The sequence below is a fragment of the Clinocottus analis genome, unplaced genomic scaffold, assembly GCF_023055335.1.
Source record: "Clinocottus analis isolate CAN_PGR_092001 unplaced genomic scaffold, fCliAna1.0.p SCAF_10, whole genome shotgun sequence".
Classification (NCBI taxonomy): Eukaryota; Metazoa; Chordata; class Actinopteri; order Perciformes; family Cottidae; genus Clinocottus; species Clinocottus analis.
The window spans coordinates 6,531,468-6,537,467 of record NW_027175821.1 but is presented as its reverse complement, the minus strand read 5'-3'; positions in this window follow the sequence as shown (position 1 = coordinate 6,537,467).

Below are 6,000 nucleotides of genomic sequence, written 5' to 3'. Positions count from 1 at the left end.
AATAACCCTTCTGTCAAGATCATTGTCTTTTTACGCTCCGCTAGACAGTGCTGCACTGTTGTCTCACTCAATTTCATTTGCTTCTTCCTGGTCTCTTTCATGCTTTTGTAATCTAAACACTACACATTGTCGTCTAAAGTCTGTAAAACAAGGCTGTGCCGGCATGTGTGTGTATAGTGTGAGAGAAAACGGGTGGATCCCTGGGCCAGGAGGAGATACGCTGTCTGCACTTGGACAGGCTCTTCCTCCTGGCTGATTACTGCACAGTCATAAGCACCACAAACGGAAAGACAGACAGGCACACATCCACCAAACACACACACACACACACACACACACACACACACACACTGACAACACACCGCTGACCTTACACACCCAAGAAAAGGCCTGTCTTGCATAAACACAAAGATTGTTTTCTCCGCACCCCAACCCCCCCCCCCCCCCCTCCCGTTCACTGTCGCTTACCAACATAGCTGTGCTTTATTCCATCTGTGTGTCTGTCAGTGGTGCTATTTAAAGAGGCGTTCTTTGGAAGTGGGTGTAAGCAGCCAAAAGTAACAGCGAACACACTAAAAATACAGAATTGAAAATGACCTAAAAATAAACAAAAGAGGGAACCGGGGGAAAGGAGGATGTGAAGGGGTAGAAACTAATGTCTGAACATTTAGTTTGTTTGTGTGCACAGCTGTCATCTGGCTTTATATGTGCATAAACAATGACACAAATACACACGCGGCTTACTAAATGCAGACGAGATGCTGCGTAGAAGTAGTTAGCAGTTGTTTGCTCGTTTCAGATCTTCTACACTGAAACGGCTGACCAGTGAACTCAGGATAAACTGTTGCAGTGGTAATAGTAAAGTCTTTCTTCATTAGTGTTCAACATTCGCATTGTTTTTGAAAAACACCTGTTGCATGTTTTTTTTTTTTTTGCATTGGTCTTTGCATCCCCACACGCAAACCTCATCAATTATGTAATTGGGACTGGTGCGGGTCTTGAAACATTCATGTCTGCCGCCGTGTTGCTTCTCTGCCTCCTTTCAAAACACTCCGGAAATCTGATAGCCCCTTTATTTATAAGAGTGCGGGGCCAGCTACTGTAAAAGATCTGTCACATGTGCCTGTCCCTGCTTTCTATTTTACACTCTGCCTTTCTGAATGTTCACTGCAGATGTGTCCACAACACTGAGGACTCGCTAAAGTGCTGTGCACACAATATTTGCACAGGTACAGCGGCAGAGGAGATGGCGGGCTTTTCGCAGTGATGCTGAGTGTTGTCTGTTTCCACACCATAATAGAAGAAGTGAATGTGGGGGAAAAGTCATAACTGCTTGTCGCTGGTTAATCAGTTGCTAGTGATGGCTCCAGGGTGCTGGGTTTGGTCCAATTTGTGGGCTTTACTAGTTTCACCGAAAGTTACTAGAAAGTCCAGTGGCCTCTGCATCCAGTTACCACTCAGGATCATGAGATCACAATGTGACCAAAACCCATCGAGTAAACATTCAGACATGCTCACACTGCTGTGATAAGATGATAAACTGAGAGACACGTGGTGGTCAGTACATTCTGACCACATGACACACCCGCTACCGTATCACACATACATGGGACATCGTTACTCCTGAGAACATTTTGCGATGCCAGTTTTGAGACTATGTACGAGAGCAAAATCAAAGCACTTTTGGCTTCGCAGGGAAACTAATCTCACAAAAAAGCATTTCTCAGGGTGGTCCTTCATCAGGCCTCCAACCAGAAGTGGGATCCTGAGTCACCAAGTTCGAAAACAACAGCGCATACACATGCTCGCACACCTGCGCGGTAATAGCGCATGCAGACGGTGAATGGTCTTCACCGTTTACCAATCGAATGTGTCACAGTCTAACTTTTAATTTCTTAGAAAAATGACAGCTGGGAAGGAAGGAGGCAACAAACAAACCACTTCCTTTTTCAATTTGAATCATCGTGGTTGAATTAGCGTCCCCATTTACTTCTTATACAGTGACGGCACCCACAGCAAATGCGTTTCTCTCTTAAAAAGGACTTCCCGGCACCTCTTTGACACCTCACAGCCCCCATATGACACCTTCCGCTCGCTCTTTCCACGTCCTTCTGTTGTGTCCGTGTGGGTGCTCCGTCTGTGTCACACTGCTGTACCACCGCATTCCTCCTTGACCAGTTCCTGTGCCGCCTTAAAACAATACCGACGAGGGCGAAGGAAAGAGAGACGCGCAGAGCGGAGGGCCGAGGCTGGGGACAAACGGAGAGACGTCAAGAGAGGGTGGCCTCGGTGAGATCACGGCTGCTGTGATGCCATGGAAATGCTGGTGGGCTCGTCGCATAATAATTTGGAGCTAAAAACGTATAAACATAACGTGGCTGATGTTTATAGATCCTTTGAGTTAATAGTAGAGTACAAGTTAAGAGGATATGGGCTCAGTAGCTCCCCGTGCAGCAGTGGGTCTTCAGTCTGTCCTCCATAAACACAAAGAAGCTGAAATAACAGCTTTGAAGTGAGGAAGTGGGATTGTTTTGAGGATAAAAGGGGAGAGGGTGGTGGTTTTCAACCAGCTTTTTGTCTGCTCGAAGAAATCTTTGTGTGTTTTACAGCAGAACTATTGACCTTCAAATGAGTAAATGGAACAAAACTAAGTACTGCTTGGGCATTTGAAGACAGGCACAATATACACAGACAGACACACAATGCTACAATGGGGAGCCATTGGCACGCTGGCAGCACTTTCCCATAATTCCCTTGCGTATCGGCACAAGTGGTGGGAAGATGCTATTTCCGTTTTTTGTCCGTATTTTTACACATACAGTAGTCAGAAAATCAACTTCCTGAATGTTTTATGGCATTTTCGGCCTCCAAAGCAAAAGACTGCTCATGTCTGAAGGTTTAAGAGCTGAGCTTTCCGTTAAAGAGTTTGTTTTATGAGCTTTTACTGTTGTTTCAAAGGAATGTGTGTAAAATCCTGTGAGGGCCGTACTTTACTCTAAAGTATGCTCCTACTTCAGCCAACGCACTGCTGGCATGCCAAGCATTACTAATCAAACATTGTTATGCTCGGAGACGGCCGGGCACCAGGGCTTTTAAGCCTGGATATATGATGCAGTAATGGTATATGTGTTGTGCATTTGCCCTCTGAGATAAGATCATTTTAAAGACTCTGGAAAAAAAAGAGCTTTTATTAAAGCTATTAAGCATTGTCAGTATGAACTTGATGTGTTTCTTGACTTCATTTTATTGTTTTATTTTGATATTCATCATCATTTATTCAAATATTCATTATTGAACAGTGTATAAGTGGGGATATACACGGTCAACAAGCATGCATTTTGCTGACCAAACTTTCTGGGATACATGTCATCTACTCTAAGTTTACTTGCTACAAATAAAATGAATAGACTGTTGGTTGCGCTGGCAAATATAAAGTCAAGGTTAAGGTTAGATTTAAGGATACAGTTAAATGAATGCAGTTTACCGCGAGATTAACTTTTACGACGGAAAGCACAGTTTAAACTTGGGTTTCTGTTTTGAAATGTCTTTTTAACGAGCCAAGGCGCGCTTCAGGGTTCATTGATCAGACCGGTTCTAAACGAGCCGAATGTTTCGCCAGACTTTCTGAACCACTTTATTGAGGGTCAAATTCCAAGTGAGCATACCTCTGATGTCGCTGATAATCCCTCATTGATGATGGATGTTTGCGACACACAGTTTGGGTGATAATTACACAATGTTTGCCTTAAGCCTGCAGTGGCGTGGTGGCTGCTCGGTTGATTTTGAACAGGGCCTACACCCAGTGGTGGCGAAATACAGGCTTTCTTGTTGCTGATTGAGAAAGTATAACTTCTGCTTTGGGATTTTCCAAATAAGTGAAGAACATAAATGAAGCCGGCAATGATCTACAATCAGTAATTAAATCAGTGAATACAACGTTATGACAAACGTAGAGCTGTGGACGGGAGCAATAAGAAATTAAATAAAAGTTGTGAACAAACAGTAGTTTTTCTTTAATTTTGGCCACTACAAGGAGCCAACAGGGGATCGTGGTTACATGTTTCTGATTTTAAACAGCACACCTCCGTGACATACATGCAGCGCACACATGCATTCTGACAGTGTTTCAGTTCAAATGCAGGTTGTGACAGGAAAACACACAAAGGTGATGAATGAGGCGTGGACGGAACCGGAGAGGGAAGTGTGCTATAGTGTAGCCTGGGGCCACCTTCTTGTCAAGGTAAGAACTGAATGAACCATAATTTACACAAGACGGACTGAGTCACAGAGACACCACTGTTCCACGCAGCTGTTTCGCTCTCCTCTCTCTTTGTGCGTCTATGGCCCAGTAAATGCAGGCCCTCCGAGCCAGCTGTAGAAACCTGAGCAAAGGTATGACGAGGCAGCAGCACCTCGGGTAACTTCAAAGTGCCTTCCCTTCGAAAAACATATCACATTTCTCTCCTGGAATGCTCCCCTGGCGGAGAATCGCTTTCAGCAACCTTCAGTCGGAGGCCGAGTTTAATCGAGTATGTTTGACATGAAAGAGAATGAGCAGTGAATCCTTTGATCGCTGGTAACACACCTCTGTGAGCACTGGCTCTCCAGGGAGAAAAGGACCAGGTGAAGAGCCTGTTGTGGTCATGTCGGGCTTTATTGAAGCTTGATCTCACAATGACGCAGCTGGTTAATCTAGAGGAAGAACAATGTGGCACCAACAAGATGTTCGCACGCATTTACTATGACAAAGAGCAGAGGCCTAATGAATGTCTTGAATGAGGATGGAATATTTTCTAGGTTTACAGCATACCTCTAAATACTTAGCAGAACAATCCTTGGATTGTCTAAATAGTTTCCATCGCAAGTATTAGTCTCAGGCCTTGAAAATGCATGTCAGGTATGTCCGACATCTGCAATAACCACACCACTGAAACTAGTATATGGGGCACCTGATGAACCTGTACTGGGGTTCTTGGTGGAGCTGACAAACAGGTGACTCACTGAATCACACAGGAGAGGGATGTGATGCAATGCAGTGACAGTTGAGAAAGTTACATGTGGCACAATTCAGGCAGATATTGCATTGATGGTATACAGTCTGAGTCAATCTGGCTGTTTGGCAGAGACACATTTTATGGGCAAGAGTTACAGTCAAACGTTACCTTGAACACACCAGATTATCCTTCTGTTTTTGCATTTCACCCACTTCTAAGTGGCAGGATGAGGAGACCAATAAATGTCTGAAGCTTGAAAGGTTGATTATTTGTATAAAGAACCAGTATAGGCTGGAGAATTATATTCACTTTAAGCTTCCAAAAAGGACATTGTCAATTCCATTAATTAGGTAGAATGGCTCAAAATACTACCGTAGTTTTATTGGAGAAGACGTACCTTGTGTTACTAAACCAGACATTTTGTAATGATGATTCAGTCGGGAGAGTTTCGTACCCATCAAAGCTCTGAAGTGCTGCGTCTCACCTCTCACTCACCTTCCATCGTCTCCGCAGACAAAATGAGCCACACTTTACGTATTAAGAAACTCAGAGCAACGTAGTCTAGTACATGTGTAGCTGTGTCATACCTTTAGTCGAACTTGTGACTGGGATAAATTCATATAGCCTATCACAAAACTAATGATTGACGGCTTTAAAACCATCCACAGTTCATCCACTGTCAGTTTACACTTTTGGGTTGGACCACGCTAAGCAGGACGCCTCAGTTATTCAGGTTGGATGAATGACAACTACAGGAAGCACTGCTGGTCCTGTCTCTATTGTTACCATTACTACTGGGTTACACAACTCAATCGAAGCCACACAAACAATAGTTATAATTTCTATCAAAATCAAGACAGCAGCAATGGCAGTTGTCAACACTATTAAAGCATTTGTGATGGTAAACAATGTTACGGTGGTGATATCAGATCTCAGCATTCACACTGAAAAGGAAAGCGTAACTGCAGCTGAGAGCAGCTCCGTGACAGATCGATACCGCGCTCCT